The following is an 18,498-nucleotide window of genomic DNA, read 5'->3' on the forward strand; positions in this document are numbered from 1 at the left end:
ATAGAATATTACTGCCAGTAATATTTTGTAAACCTACAATCTCACGTTTACATAACCACTGATTGTTAAATAAAAACTATTCCGAAGTATATATATATATATATATATATATATATATATATATATATATATATATATATATATATATATATATATATAATGGGTTAATAAATTCCAACGAAAGAAAGATGTATATTTAAATAAGGAAGTAGTCACCAACAATGTGTATTTTTTAACATTATTTTATTATTCCGCGTCTTGGTTTTTCATTGAGAATTATGTTTGGATCATTGTAATAATGTTTTTAAGTCATTGAAATCGTTTACGCGCGTTTCAGACGGTCTGTAATGCGTCCTCGTCAGAAATTATTTTGACGAGGACGCATCACAGACCGTCTGAAACGCGCGTAAACGATTTCAATGACTTAAAAACATTATTACAATGATCCAAACATAATTCTCAATGAAAAACCAAGACACGGAATAATAAAATAATGTTAAAAAATACACATTGTTGGTGACTACTCCCTTATTTAAATATATATATATATATATATATATATATATATATGCATAAAAGAAGAGTAGGATAACATATATGACACGTCATTGTAATTCATATATGAATAACTATTAGCTTCTTATTTTTTAAGCTTTCCTTGGATTTACTCTGCTAGGATTCTCAGGCTAACTTTATATATATATATATATATATATATATATATATATATATATATATATATATATATATATATATATGTAATGTTTTCTTTTAATCCATCTGTCTATGTTTGTTCCACTTTTCACTGAAAGTAGTTGGCTGATTTGATTGAATTTTCGTATGGAGCTTTGGTAAGTTGATATACAGCAACTTATGTATTATGATACTGTTTCGGTGAATAGTTAGGGACCAATATTGATTAAGACGGATTAATATTTAATGCAAACAATGAGCATAAATTGAACCATATTTAATCATTAAAACACTAAATTAACAAACTATAATTTTCTGTTTCTAACCGGCTAAAAATTATATATATATATATATATATATATATATATATATATATGAAAGTTTAGTTAATTCCAAGAACAATTTTCCATATATTCATGAATTAAAGAGTTAGGCATACAATTTTTTCTACATATCTTAATTTTGTGAAATTCAAAATAATAATAAATTTTGACTACTGTCAAAATAAATGAACTAAAATCTCGAGAAAAGAAAAGAATTTTAAAACACAGCCAATATGCCATATGGTAAGTCATTAGACATCAAAACAGTAAACCCACATTATAATATTGTTTTGCCGTTTTGTTGTTATATATATATATATATATATATATATATAGAGAGAGAGAGAGAGAGGAAGAGAGAAAGAGAGAGACAGATGAATATGTGTATAAATATATGAGAGAGAAGGAAAGAGATACATATATATACATACAAATATATTCATATATATACACACATATAAGTACATAAATATACATATACATATATACAGATGCATGAACAGACACACGCAGACACACACACACACACACATATATATATATATATATATATATATATATATATATATATATATATATATATATATATATATATTATAATTATTTCCACAGCCAGACAATATCGCAGCTCACGAGAACTATGACAACAAACAAACCGGAAGTCCAAGACTCGAGTTTCGCCCTTATTTGGGTTTATCAGTTAGACACCTTCTTAATAAGGATTCGAAACCCGAGGCTCTTGCATGTGAGCACTCTACCAACTAAGCAAACATGCCACACGCCCAAGAAAGTCTGCCAACTACACAGCTCAAGAAAACCGTAGCGAAATCCGACAGTGGAAAGAACCTACTTCGCCTCGAACGAGGGTTATATCTGGTTGCGATGATCACGTCCCTTGTTCGATGATGAGAGAGGGCTTCGTGATCGTAATTCTTATTATTTGGTGTCTTGGGACTACTATTATTATCACAACGTTTCTGTCGATGTAACCTCCGGCTCTCTTAAAGTGTATCTTGTCGAACTCGGGAATCTACACAGAATTTCGAACGGAATTTTTATTCAATTCACGGGGATAGCATGGTCTCGTTCCGTCAGCCATGACTGATTAAAATTCCTAAATCCTAAGTAGACCCCAATTATAGTCGCCCAGTCGTAGCAATAGTCAGATGCAGGTGAGAATCGGAAATTTCTACGTAAGATTGACTTAAGTAGAAAGTAGAATTTTCTAATTAAAAGTCGAGTTAGGATTATATGTGTACGAAGTTATGTTAAAGACAGAAAGTCGCTAGTGAGACGTGGTGAAGAAACTTTTCAGATTATTTTTTTCTTTTTACTTAATCGCGAAAGTTTTTCGATAGATGTGCCCTCTCTGATGAATCAGTTAGTTTTATTATGTTTGTAGACATATATACTGTAAAGAAAAAAGGAAACAAACGTTTTTAAAGAGGTAATCTCTTACAATTGCGCACCCAAGACAAACATAGCGGAAATGGATATTGTTGATGGAAATATGGATGAAGCCACAAAACATGAAACGAAACAGGAAACCATACAGAAACACAAAATTTCATAAAATTATCCCAGTTTCAACACTTCTTGCGTTAATATATTTAATATATTATATTTTTAACTCCATTTATAGAAATGCAAAAAAATAAAAATTTTCTTTATTTTTTTATTATTTTTTGCGCGAAAATGCGACACCATATAATAACCGTTTTTGTTTAGACACTACTTTTGTCATCATGAAACAATAAAAAATAATAAACTTTTTTTTACATTTCTTTAAATAATTATTTTAGTTTTAACAAAAAAATTAAACATTATTTTTTGCATTTCTTTAAATAATTATTTTAGTTTTAACAACAACAAAAATAAACATTATTTATTACATTTCTTTAAATAATTATTTTAGTTTTTACAACAAAAATAATAAGCTTTTATTTTTTACATTTCTTTAAATAATTATTTTAGTTTTAACAAAAAAATTAAACATTATTTTTTGCATTTCTTTCAATAATTATTTTAGTTTTTACAATAAAAATAATAAGCTTTTATTTTTTACATTTCTTTAAATTTTTTAAGACTTGTCACTACGAAACAATAAAAAAATGTTTTAATTCTTATTTGTTACGTTTCTATAAATGTTAGAGATTGTCGAAATGATTGCTATACTTCAAATGATTGTATACTGTCCTTTATTAATACCGTTTAATCATTAACAAAATCAAAACGTGGATTCCATGAACAAAGCTTCTTTCTTAGAACTGCACGCCTGTGGAACTCTGTTCTGTCCGCCTGCTTCCCACCTGACTACAACTTGGACGGCTTCAAGTCCAACGTTAACAAATTCCTAATGAACCGCCCTCTTAAGTAAACACTTCATCAAATCTCCACATTAACTTAATGTACTTGCAATAACCCTTATCCCTGGGTGGCTTCCGGGCCTTTGTAAGCGGTGACCACTGTGTAAAATAAAAATAAAAAAATAAAAAAAACAAGGAGAAACAGAAAATAGCGAGAGAAAAGATAGAACGAAACCAATTGCTTCTGTTTATCGCACGCGCAATGAGACTCCGACTTCATGTGTGCGAAGTCGTCATCTGGATGATTTGCATGGTTCGAAGAATCGGTTCCCGCAGTAGTATACTACCAAGGCTAGATGATTTGTTCTATTTCAGTCACAGCTGAGGAAAATACATATATATTTATGTATAGTTATCCATTATATACATTCGTTTCAATATAGGCTGTTTACATCTAATCAAGAGTTCGTCCGTTGGAACGTCGAAGACCATCTGATCATCCTAAAGATGATGAATGACCCGCGCTGGGAGTTGGTTTGAAGTGAAGTTGGCTTTGCACATAGCCAGTCTTATTCTCTCGTCTCACCTAACCTGATCCAGCGACAGGACAGGGTCGAGACAGCTAGAGGCTAGGTGGGACGAATGAGTTCGACATCCTCCTGCATACAGCGTCTGATATTCCCAAATGGTCACCCGTCTGATACTGGATAGGCTTTACGTTGCTTAACTTCGATGTGTCAGCGTGAAATATTAGTAAATCCCTAAAGAACGACATACTTTCTTTTTTTCTTTCCGCACTCTTCCCAATGCTACTGCTTACGCCAGCAATTTTATCTCTCTACTAGCAGGCCGCCCGGCATTGCCCGGTCGTAAAATGCGCTTAAGTATGATATTTTTGATTAATGCAGATTATTATATTATATTGGACCCAATATATAGTAATGATTTAAAAAGGTTTTTTAAAAAAAATGACTCGCACGCCACCATTGAAAATCGAAACCAAAACGTTTAGCATACGATTTATTTTTCCTTTGATGTTAATGCCTGACCTATAAAGACATGTTTACTACGAGGCTAAAAATTAATACATGAGCCAATAGCTATTACGTTACGCATGCATATTCATATGCCGTAGTTCGATCTTCACCTGGCAAATTTCATTTTTTTTTTAAATTTTCACACTTTTGCACCGATTTTCCCCGGCTAAACCCCAAATATAATGTTTCACATGGTTTCGAATATCCTATATATTAAGTTTCATGTATGTAGACCAAAAACTTGCAGAGGAGTTTGGTAGGCAAAATTTTTAAACAGATATATATTCGTATACATAAATATACATAGAAAGAGGTTTGTGTTTACTATAAACTTTTTACACAAATATACATCATGTAAAATATCTGCCTGATTATAATTACACGTAATAGTTATCATCTCATATCTGCCTGATTATAATTACACGTAATAGTTATCATCTCATATCTGCCTGATTATAATTACACGTGATAGTTATCATCTCATAAGAAAACCGAAAAAAACTAATAGGGAATGAATTAAAATGAATGTTTAAAAGAATATGCAAATTAGCTAGATTTTTGCAGACGAATGCAATTCCACAACCCATATAAAAGATTATTGTATTTTCTTTTTACATAAATAAAGAACTTGTTTTTTTTTCTGTTGTTCTTTGCCTTCCGGCCAAGTTCAGAGTGCAGCATCTGTTCTGACGCTTCACTTAAGTAATCGGTCGTTGGTTAATGTAGGGGAAACCCTTCATACCAAGACAATTTCTATTTATTTGGACACTTCCAGAGTGCCCCCTTTTGGGGGCGCTGGCTTTCCCTCACATTAAAAACGACCTTAATACTGAGACAATTACTTTTTGGTGGATGCTGCCCCCTTTTTGCCCTTATTTTAGGGGAGCTGGTTTAGCAGTGTCAGAAATTTCGTGAAAATAGTGAATAATTCCACCCCATCTTTCCAAGCTTATAACTCCTCGAAAAATGTAATTCAAGCCCTAATTTTTTTTTTCAATTAAAGGAGCAAGGACCAAGGTTTTATTAAAAAAAAAAAAATGTTTTTTTTTTTTTTTTAAAGGTTTTAAACTTCGGACTTTACAGGTAAATTTCTAAAAAAAGGGATTTTTTTTGTTTTAAATTTGAATATATTATTTATTGACCTTTTCTCTTCAATTTGTGATATATAAAACTATTAAACATAAATTAATTATTTACTTTTTAAGAGAAACTTGAAAATGTGTGACACTTACACAAATGGGGGGGCGTGAATTTAAAAAAAAACGTTTGTCTAAAATATTATATTCGGTTTATTGGAAAGAACATACAATTTCACATTGACCCTGAAAATATCGTAAAAATAGAATCAATAGAAAAATTTTGATAAATTTTTAAAGTTTAAAAATTGAAAAATATTGAGTTCGGAAAATTCATTACTGTTTGTAAAAAAAAAAATATTTCTATTACTTTTAAAACAAATGTAATAGTTTATTTTGGAAGTATAATCCATAAAGAAAATAAATAACCCACTTTTAACAGAGAAATTACGAGATTTTTATATTTTATTCGCAGTTTCGTGTTAGGGGTGTCAAAACTTCCTACAAAATTCCTACTTCTGATACTGCTAGAGCTGGTTTCCCCCACATTAAAAACGACATTGTGTCACATTTGTTTTCGTAGGGGAAGCAAATAAATACTAATAAATAGAAAAAAATATATGACTATCAATAAACAAGAAAATTATAGGAGTATAAATATATATTTATCGATCTGCCTATATACGTCTGTATCTCTATCTTTATCTTTGATACTGTATCTAGATCTATTCCTTTCGCATTCGACACAGCGAAACTGGGTTCGCCATCCAACCATTTAAACTATTTACCGGGCGAGACTGCCAAAATGAAATAAATTTGATTTTATAAACACAGCTGTTGCGACTTTCTGTCTCCATTCATTCGCAATAAACATATCTCCGCGTACACCATTCACCAACCAACCCTCTGCAAACGTTTAGAAGGGGCGTAACAGCAATCGCTCGTCGCAGAAATATCAACGAATTTCGATCAAAACATTTAATAGAAAAGTCTCTCTTCTAATTCGATCTCCAGCCTTTTCCAGAGGACACTTTCGGGTGTGGGTGGAGTGGGGATTAGATGAAATACGGAAGTTTCCGTTTTACTGTAACTGGGCGAAGTTTCTAAAGCGGAAACGACGACGACGCGATTGAAGGGAGACCCTCACCGGGGCATTTCAGTCGATTAAAGAGACGTTTTACGAAAGAATCTTCTCGTACGAAGTTAGAATTTGATCTAGTGATGAATAGAAATCGGTTTCCAGGATTTCTCATAATAGTTTTGTGTGTGGAGCGTTGCTTTAAATATCAATGTGACCACAATGATATGAACAGGTTAAACTTGTTAACTTTCAAATATTGGTCTCATCGAACATGTGTTTCCGAGATAAAATGCATTTTACGAAAACCGTTTTAAGAGCCAGTTGTTTTTCCTCCGTGTTGATCTATAGGAATGTCTAGTATATGGAATAGTGGATAAGCTTGGCAACATACTACAAGAAGAAGACGAAGAAAAAGAAGAATATCACAGAAGAGGAATATCAAAATAATGAGAGAGAGAAAAGGAAACGAATTACGTGATGTATCACAGTCTTCTGTAATATTAAGATGGCCTAAGCACTAAAGTCATATAACTTGGTGACGTCATTGAATCTGATCCTATGAATCTGGGCACGTGTCTCACGAAACAACCGGAAGTAGATAACGTCTAATGACCAAACCGTTTTCGGAGATTTAGCAAAGAAACGAACAAACGAAAAAAGTAAATAATTCAAATATATAACGCATGAATGTTATCAAAATCAAGATAAATTACACTTCTACCTACCTGGAGAAGTTTTGTGTGTTTTAAGGGAATCTAAAGCTTTTATTCGGTTCGAAAAAGAACTAATATCGAACTGCCAAAGTGAACAGACAAATTGAACGAAAAACACGATGTTTTCGGGGTGTCACAAATGGTTTTGAATAAAATATAGCCAATAAGTGTCAGGGGACATCACAGTGACAATTATTGTGTGGATTTCTATCACTGTTTGGTTTATTGTTTTCCAATTTTGAACTATTCTTACGTGTTTTCATTTACATTTGGATATATGCAATGAAAAGTAAGATTTATTTGTTATATATTTTGAATCATTTTTTTTCAAATCTATGTGGATTCTAAAACAAACCTGATTTTTGTAATGTTTTAATATTTAATGTTATAAATCTTTTTGTACTAGCAAGTTTGTTTGTATTGACATTATTTGTTTGAATTGAATTTGTTTGTATTTTTCTTAATTTATCGTCTGTTTTTTTTTTTTTTAGATAAACTATTTAATCCTTCGTTTTCGTTTTAAAATTATTTATTGTTATTTACGTTAAAGAAATATCGTTCGCTTTGGTTTTTGGAAAATATTGTTGTTCGTTTTTATTTTAAAATATTGTTGTTGGTTTTTATTTTTTTTTTAATATTGTTGTTTGTTTTGATTTTTACAAATAGTGTTGTTCGTTTAGATTTTTCAAATATATATTGTTGTTAGTTTGGATTTTTAAAAATATTGTTTTCGTTTTGATATTAAAAAATTATTATTGTTCGTTTTTATTTTAAAAATATATATTGTTGGTCGTTTTTATTTTAAAAATATATATTGTTGTTCGTTTTTATTTTTAAAAATTATTGTTGTTCGTTTTTATTTTAAAGAAATATCGTTTGATTTTAAGTTGATTGTTTGATACTTGTTTATTGCCTAAATTCTTATTTCATGTTTAGCAACATTTGATTGTCATCTGCTTCAAACAGACGTAATTTTACATACAGATTTGTTTATATAATGAATAAAGTTCAGTTTTACTATGAATAGAATCGTGTTCATTTTTTTTTTTAATTTTTTCATGTAATTCATAAGTAAATAATGAACGTATTTTAGGTTTTAAACTCCATGAAACAATAAAATGTTTAATTATTTTTAATGCATAAATACAAAGCTTTGCCATTTTGAATTCTTTTTCTAATATTGAATGAGCTTCAGTACAAATTACTTTTTTTTTTTTTAATGCAAGTTTTAAGCTTTCTAATGCTTTTTGTAAATTTATTTTTGATTCAGTACCAACAGTCTAACTATTCGACAGATTTTGCTTGCTAAGACCTCAGCGATGACTTCATTTTTTTTCAGCTCACGGACCTTTATGACATATATTACCAAGGTTGTATACTCAACCAGTTCTGGTGTCGAAGAATCGGAGACTCGGTAGTTTAATCTACTATTTCGGCCACAACTGAGATAGGGCCATACTTTCATAAGCGTATTCTTGAAAGTTACATTTTTACGGCTTCGGTAAAACTTGAAGACGGTATGCCGATCTCGACGTCTGTATAGTTAGCCATTACATACGTCCACTTCCATATAAGCCGTTTAATGCTAATAGTAAACCCCTAAATCCCGATTTATTAAATGACATTAGATATTTGTATAAACAAGTTTTCTTTTCAATAAAACTGAATCTTATATTCATAAAGTGGATGTGAGATAAAACCATAATGGAGACAAAATAGGCGAATGTCGTGTGAGGGGAACGTGGCAAGTAGTAAAAAAAGAAAATCGTGCAAACCTTTTACCACTGGCAACGCCCGCTTCAGAGAGTGAAAGAAGGAGAATAGAATGGCCACTGCGTCTATTTATAGACTAGAGATCATGGGAAGAGTATGCAAATAACTTTGGACGGTTTTGTCCTATAAAAAGCCTGTATTTGGGAGAGAGGGTGTCTTTTTTGTTTGGCAGAAGCAATTGCTGTCAGAAGTGCATTGGACTGCAGGATTGAAGAGTGAAGATTGAGTTGTGGAGTCATTGTATTTAACCACAAGCTATTTCGGCCAAGAACAGATCATGGAATCTGGGATGTTGAGATTGGGAAAATATGTGATACCACCTTTTAGTGGAGAAGGTGATGTAGTCGGATGGATAAAGAAAGTAAAACTGGTGGCTAAGCTTCAACATGTGCCAGACCTTGCCAGTTTTATTCCACTTTTTTTGCAGGGAGATGCACTCGCTCTCTATCTTGAGATGAATAATGCAGAACAAGAAGATGCAGAACTGATAGAGATGAGACTCGTGACCGCCTTGACTGAGGGGCCTTTTGAGGCATACGAAAAACTGCAACGATTCAAGTGGACAGGAGAATCGGTGGATGTTTATGCTAATAAAATCAAAAGATTGGCTGGACTGGCGGGATATCTGGGAAGAGGGCTGGAACATACAGCCAAACTGGCATTCATAACTGGATTCCCAGACGATGTATCTGTGACATTACAGCAGCTACCGAACATAGAGAGAATGGATGTCAGCAAACTGATACCGACTGCACGGCTTTTAGTCAGCAAAAGAGTCGTAGAAACTCGGACATTGGCCGCAAGTGCGCAAACTAATGAGACTAATAAGGGAAAGAAAGAATCAAGCCTTCAGTGCTTTAGACGTCAAGGACCGCACCTAAAAAAAGATTGCACAGAGATCCCTAGGGCCAGGGCAACATGCTACAATTGTGGAAAATTTGGCCACATTGCGAGATATTGTCCTCAGATTCAGGGAAACGGGCAAGGGGGAGCTTCTGCGCCGCAAGCTACCCGAGCAATGAAATGAAGGCGCGATACTGGCCTCTTCCTATAATAGAAGTAGAGGTGAATGATTCTGTAATGACTGCACTTGTCGATACTGGGTGCACCACTACTTTAATCAATTCCAAACTTTTGAAGGGATATGGAAAGAGCGGTACAGTGAAAGCAGTTGATGGGAGGAATATAGAATGTAAAGGAGCCAGACAAGTGGAGATAAAAGTCTGTGGAATGCACGTAAAGGTGAGGGCAATCTTGATGAATCACATCGTTGATGGGATCGACGTCATAATTGGAATGGACGTGATTAATGAGCTGGGAGGTGTAACTATAAAGAAAGCCAAAGTGAAGTTTGGAGATATACAATGTGCCGTGGCTACCCATCAGCTGAATGTTTGCAAAATCGAGGATAAAGACTTTGAAGCAAACTTCGATGGAGATAAATGGACAGTAAGATGGACATGGAAGGGAGAGCCTCCAGTATTGCAGAACAAAGTCCAATATTATAAAAACTCTCTGGAAGGCGATAAGAAATTAGAATTCGAGAAAGAGGTGGAAAGATGGATATCGGATGGTATTCTGTTACCATGGAAAGGAGAAAGAAAAGGCGTGTTGCCATTGATGGCAGTATTTCAGGCCACAAAAGGGAAAGTTAGGTCAGTGTTCGACTTTCGTCAGTTGAACCGTTTTGTAGCGTGTCATACAGGGAGCGACATAATAGATGTATGTGATGAAAAGATAAGAAAGTGGAGACAGTTGGTAGGAGGGACCGCAATAGTGGACCTTAAGTCTGCCTACCTGCAACTACATGTGGCAAAGGGACTATGGCAGTACCAGCTGGTCTGTTATAAAGGAAAAACCTATTGCCTAACACGATTAGGATTCGGACTTAATGTCGCACCAAAGATTATGGCAGCCATTTTAAAAACAGTATTAAAGAAAGGAAGTAGGACGAAAGAGGCCACTGATACATACATTGATGATATAATGGTAGACGTAACGAAAATATCGACACAGGAAGTTGTGGAACATTTGAAGGGGTTTGGGTTAGCAGCAAAATCTCCGGAATCCCTGGACGGAGGAGCGGCACTGGGCCTTAAGCTTATGAAAAATAAGATGGGTGCACTAATGTTCAGGAGAGGCAACGAGATCCCAGAGATGGGAGGAGAAATTAGTAGGCGGGAGCTATTTTCGATCTGTGGTAAATTATTGGGGCACTATCCAATTGCTGGATGGCTGCGATTAGCATGCAGTTATGTGAAAAGAAGAGCAAATGGAGTGGATTGGGAAGAAAAAGTTGATTGCAGAACCATGAAAGTGATGCAGGAGGTTCTAGCTGAGGTGAAAAAAGAAGACCCTGTTAATGGCGCTTGGCACATACCTGAAGTGAGCACAGGAGTCGTGTGGTGTGATGCAAGCAATGTTGCAACTGGCGTGGTTGTCGAGATTGGCGGTGTGATGGCGGAAGATGCAACTTGGCTGAGGAAAAGTGATGACTTTAATCACATTAACATAGCTGAATTAGATGCTGTTCTAAAGGGTGTCAATTTGGCTATCAAATGGAGACTGACAAATATTGAAATAAGAACTGATTCAGCCACTGTACTCAGTTGGGTGAACTCTACTGTGGAGGAGAGTGGCAGAATACGAACAAAGGGTGCTGGAGAAGTAATAATAAAGCGGAGATTAGGGATGCTTAGAGAGTTGATGTCTGAATTGAAACTGCAGATAAAAGCAGTGTTTGTGCCTTCTGAAAGAAACAAGGCAGATGCGCTAACACGGATAAAAAAACAGTGGTTAATTAGGAAAGAGGAGGCGCCGATATGCTGTCTTGGAATTGGAGAAATTAAAGAGTTGCATGACATGCATCACATGGGAGTGGAGAGAACATTATATTTGGTGAGGCAAGTGGATCCGAATGTAAAACGGGAAGAAATTCAGATGATAGTAAAGAACTGTGTTCGGTGTCAATCGATCGATCCTGCCCCAAATATACATAATCCTGGGGAAATTGGAGTTTTAACGAACTGGACGAGACTAGCTATTGACATAGCACACTACCGAGGGGGAGCGTACTTATCAATAATTGATTGTGGGCCAAGTAGACTGGCAATATGGAAGGAACTGCGAGTGGAAGCCGCATCTGCAGTTGCAACTGAATTAGAAAAGGTGATGCTTGAACGAGGTCTAGTAAGGGAGGTGATAATGGACAATGGCACTGTTTTTCGCTCAGAAATCTTTCAGACGATGCTAAAAAAATGGAAGATTAAAAGTTATTACAGGGCAGCCTACAGACCTGGAGGAAATGGCATTGTGGAGCGACATCATCGGACCGTGAAAGCAATAGCTGAGAGAGGAAGAATATCGCCTGAAGAGGCCACATTTTGGTACAACATGTCCCCTAAGGTCGGGCAAAGAGATGACACAGTGCCACATAGAGCAATCTTTAATTACGAATGGAGACATCCTAGAGACATGTCACCGGAAATTAATGATCAAGGACCAGCCAGAATCCAAATAGGAGAAGAAGTTTGGGTGAAACCGCCTAATGCCCGATGCACAACGCAGTGGGGAAGAGGAGTGATAACAGGAGTACAATCCCCAAACAACTTAAGTGTCAATGGAGTGCCACGACATGTTTTAGATTTAAGGCGTGTGGTCCATTTAGGTGATGAGGATGGTGGTACTGAGCTAGGGAGTGATGAAGATGAACCGGTGCCGATGCAGAGACCGCAAAGAGAACGCAATGCGCCGATCTGGACACGGGATTATGAGATGTGAATGATCTTTAATGATCATGGGGGCGTGTAGTAAAAAAAAAAAATAAATAAAAAAAAATCGTGCAAAACTTTTACCACTGGCAACGCCCGCTTCAGAGAGTGAAAGAAGAAGAAGAGAATGGCCACTGCGTCTATTTATAGACTAGAGATCATGGGAAGAGTATGCAAATAACTTTGGACGGTTTTGTCCTATAAAAAGCCTGTATTTGGGAGAGAGGGTGTCTTTTTTGTTTGGCAGAAGCAATTGCTGTCAGAAGTGCATTGGACTGCAGGATTGAAGAGTGAAGATTGAGTTGTGGAGTCATTGTATTTAACCACAGATATGTCCCGCGAAATGAATATATTCGTTTAAAGTAACTGAATCGTAACACAATTTCGCTATCAGCAAAGGTGGCAACGGTGTTTCGTGTTCTCGAACTTGTAGTAATGGGTCTACTAGATACCGTACAGACAGAGACTGCTATTGAACTAATCAGTTTAATAAGCAACGGATGGGCCTCGAAAATGCAGGATTAGAAGTCACAATATCAAACAAGCAACTAATCTTGCTAAGGATTTTAACTTATGAAAAACAAAACGCTAAACAAAAACCTATTCAATTCAAACCCTAAAACAATTATCAGAATCGTTTATAGATTTTCTGGTGAGATGTATGATTTATTTTTTATTCGCAGTTTCTTTTTTGTTTATAACTCACGTTCATCCCTAACAAGGCATATCGACACTTGGACGTAAGGGGCTACTACTTAGGTCCATGCCTATGAAAGATTAACAAGATGTTGGTTTACGTTACATTTAAACTTCTGCGTGTCAATACAGTCAGAGAAGCAGGTAGCAGGAAATGTTCACGAGTCCGACAAGATACACTTGAAGAAGGTCGGTTATATCGACCGAAACATTGTGAAAATGACACTCAAGATAAGAATAGTAGTCTGAAGAATCCAAATAATGGGAATAACCAATCCTCATCTCAAAAATTCAGAAACGTATAAATAATTGTCGTTATACACTTTAATTTAATTACTGGTGTAATTTTTACAATAAATAAATAATTTTATTACTTTTGGTTGCAAATGCAGCGATAGGAAAGCTCCATTATAATAATGATAACTATTCTTGTTTATTGACTTGTATGTATTAACTATGCCAACTTGCTTGATGTATATGTTTGCGCGTCCCGTGGCTTGGGATTTGTTAACACTCACGCGGACTTGTTTTACGAGGCAGAGGTTAGTCAGCCAGGCATGAGTTGACATATGACTATATCTTGATTATTCTGACAGATACATGGGGCGAGGAGAATTAAATATTTGTGAAGATGTCGACCGTTGCTTCCAGCTAAAGAATGCTGACACGGATGTTCTGGTGTCGGGCCAAAATCACCATCGTCCGGTTCTTATACAACTGTGCAAATTAAACTGGCCTTGGAGGTCGTTTCTAATGCATTCCGGGGAATGCACTGTTCATAAATCCAATTCTTGGGCTGGATTGAACGGCTGATCTGAATCCATGAAATAAAAAGGGTCAATCATGCGCGCCGAATAGGCATGTGCCATGTTTGATACTTTGAATAAATAACCACATATCTACGAACCAACACTGGACACCGATGGCTAAGCAGCCTGATTAACAAGGAGGCTCAATACAAGATGTGCAACAGCGTTCCACTATCGGCAAAGGTGGTGTAGAAACGGTGGACGATTTTCTCGAATTTATAGTGATGGAGCCGGTAGATACTGTGCGTGAAAATTCCGCCACAGAATTAATCTATTTAATAAGTAACGGGGCGAGCCTCGGAAATGCAGGATTAATAGTCATAAAATCAAACAAGCAACTGGTTGGGCTGAGGACCTTAGCTTAGGAAAAGAGAAAGTCGTTACAATTTACGAAAAACTTTAACCACTACAATAGAACAATACCGAGAAAATATTGTTATCAAAAAAATATTGTTGTATAGTCTTTCGAAAGAGGCTTATAAATGTTTGTTTCTTGTAACTGCGATCTACAGTAGATTGCATTTTGAAAAAATCTTTCAATAAATAAAGATATATTAATATCAATCATGCACATAAGTTTGGTCTGATTTACTTTCATGTATATATATATATATTATTATTATTATATACAGCTGAATGTGTGTGTGTGTGTGTGTGTGTGTGTGTGTGTGTGTGTGTGTGTGTGTGTGTGTGTGTGTGTGTGTGTGTGTGTGTGTGTGGTCACGAATAGGCTCCTAGATGGTTGACTATTTTAAAAAACTGATTGCATATAATGATAGAAAATGTATCGAGACACAGGAATGGGTATGTTTGATCTGGCAGAACGGTGGTTCATTAAAATTTTGGGGGTCTGCGTTCGCGCTTGGTCCATAAAGTATGGAAATAAAAAAAATAAAAATTAAAAAAAAAACGTTTACAAGTGTTTTTGATATAGATGTACATAAGAATACATAAGTATGTTTTAACTTAAATAGGGATGGTATAATAAAATTGCGATGTCTGCGTTCGCGCCTGGCCTCCATAGAATGGAAATAGGCACAAACTTTAATAAAGACTTTTCATATCTATCTGCGTAAGTATACTTTGATAATTATGTTTCAGTTTGAAGAAATATGGTATAATAAAATATGGGGTGTTCGTTCGCACCTGACCTCCATAGAATGGAAATATGTCACAAAGTTTAACAAGGTTTTTTTAATATAGATCCACAGAATATTGTGATAAGTGCTTCAGTGTGAAAAGGTATGGTATAATAAATTATGGGGTTTATGTATTTTATTTTTACTTTCATCATATTTTGCTTTGGTTTTGATACCCCCAAATTCAACCCAAATTTACAACCCTTTCTTTTCGTAACCTATCATACTTTCATAAATCAGAGTCCATTTTCTGTAGGCTGTTTTTGAACCGAGTCAACAACGAGTACTTTTGCTAGTATATATATATATATATATATATATATATATATATATATATATATATATACTAGTAGGCTGAACGATCGTAATGTACGCGTAGATATAATATTATAATTCATGCAGATTACGTAGTTATTATTGTAGGTTAATTTTCTATCGATTGTTATATTAGACCTAATTAGTGGTAGTGAGATCAAAATTAATATATATGTGTGGGGGGTGTCTTAGGTGCAATCAGCTAGCATCGAAACAAAAACATAGAGCTCTCTATCCTCATTCCTTAGTCTCTGGGCCACGCCCATACGCATATATACATGCACACACACACACACACACACACACACACACACACATATATATATATATATATATATATATATATATATATATTATTATAAAGTCATCAAAACACAGATAGCCAGGGCACGTACACGTATCCAGACTACCTGACAATAGATGGTATATCAGAACAACGGAATGGACATTTCGTGAACATAAGATACCATAGAGAAGACCAAGAGCGGGGTGGAGGGACGATCGGATACAACACATGTGTCCCACATGTCAGTGGCTAGCTCGGGACAGAGATAGATGGCTAAAGTCCAAAGAGCAGATCCTTATTAAGTGCTAAAATTCTTATTGATTAATATATATATATATATATATATATATATATATATATATATATATATATATATATATATATATATATATATATATATATATATATAACGAAGCAGTAAATCGTCTATGCCAACATAGCGGAGTGGATAAGAGCGCTGGACTGAAATACATAAGGTCCAAGGTTTGAATCCTACCAACAGTCAAGCTACGCTGAAGAGGAATAGGGCTCCGAAACACGCATGTCCGTAGATTACTGTTTTAAAAAGTAATAAATAATACGTCCAAATAAAAAATGGGCGAGTTTCTAAGAAAAACACCGGTTCTCCGAGGCGGAGTCATAAAAACATTACTATCGTTTAAAAAATCAAAACAAAAAACACATATATATATATAGAGATATATATATATATATGGTATATTAATTTATATATATATATATATTAATTTATATATATATATTATATTATATACATATATGTATGTGTGTGCACGTTATAATCACCTTAATACACCGGTTCTCGTTAGTGTACCAAAGTTAAGCAACGTTGAGTCTGTTAAGTACTAAAATGGGCGACCGTTACGAAATTCCAGGTGTATGTATTTTCTGTTTTAAGTCAGTCTTGAGCCTCTCCTGGCCACTGAACCCCAGCAGTGCCCATTCAAGAAAGGTGTTTTTGACGATTGTTCAAAACTCGCCTTATAATTACACGTGCAGCTACCATAACAGGGGTACTCACTGTCTCTTCAGTTTGAACGGAGGAATCATATATATATATATATATATATATATATATATATATATATATATAGAGAGAGAGAGAGAGAGAGAGAGGGAGAGAGAGGGGGGAGAGATGTTATCTATTTGTTATTGTTCACTGTAATTTTAAAATGAATTAAATTATTTATACGTAAGTGCATTTTTACTTCAATGCAAGTTGAGAATAACTTTTACTTTTACCAATTTGGTACTCCCAAATGGTGATCGGCATATATATTGTTTTTTGTTGTTTTTTTTTATAATTACATTTAAAAAAAACAATATATATATATATATATATATATATATATATATATATATATATATATATTGCCACAAGTTTGAAACAAAAGAAGTGCATACTTTATTGCTTTTTTATCCATTCTTATAAATTGGCACACCAGCGATTATTAAATGTTTTAAAATTTTCTTAATAAATTCACAATTTTTATTTGTGTCCACATCATAATATGTCTGAGAACGATTGTTGCGAGACAAAACTACTTGCACTTGTATCGATTTCCTGTTTACCTTGAAACATAACATCAGATCAGCCAATTGGAAACAATAGCTCAAAAAAGAGGATAAACAGAAGCTTTCATTTCTATTTAATCAATTATTCAGTCAATATATAACTATATAATATATATAAGTAAGTGGCCTAGTCAGTCCGTTCGTTTGTCTGTCTGAGGAACGGTCTCTACAAAAATCCTCTGTCATTTTTTGGACTTGAAACTTGATATACAGGATGTTTAGATCGATGGAATAAATGTAATTTAATTTTTTTATTCTATTACATCTTCTTTTAACGTATACAAGTTCTTTAGGTAAATACAGAACGCTCCTTCTAGCCTTGGAACATTTTTTCTACGTTCTGATTGGCTAACATCAATATAATTCGTGAAATCTTCGAATATTAGCCGATGCTAAACAAATCTTATGTCTTTTAATTCTCTAAATAAAACCGCTTTCCTTACAAAAAAACTACAATTCGTAAATTACGGCGATTATGTTTCCACAAAATATATTACTTTCAAAAATCTGTTATTGTTTAAATACAGACCATTTTTAATCCTCTATACAGAATTAAAACGCATATTATTCAGAAAATTATTCAATTTTATAAACACAGAAACCTGATTTCTAATTGTTTTCCTTCAAAAATCTTGCGTAAAATACGTCAGAGAAATTGGGGTATACTTACTACGCAAATGTATAGAATGTCTCCGGTTTTGCTTTTAGAATAATTTAAGACACAATTGCTAAAAATTTGTAAAAAAAAAAAAAAATAGTTAATTTCAGCTTTTTATTTATCCAGGCTAAAAGCCAATTGAAACCAATGGTTAAGAAGAGCTCATTCTCCATGAAACGCTAAAATTGATTTGGAATTATGTCAAGTTAAGGAAAGGAACATTCTGAGAT

Source organism: Euprymna scolopes, chromosome 6 (genome assembly GCF_053919585.1).
Source record: "Euprymna scolopes isolate OS-2025 chromosome 6, ASM5391958v1, whole genome shotgun sequence".
NCBI lineage: Eukaryota > Metazoa > Mollusca > Cephalopoda > Sepiida > Sepiolidae > Euprymna > Euprymna scolopes.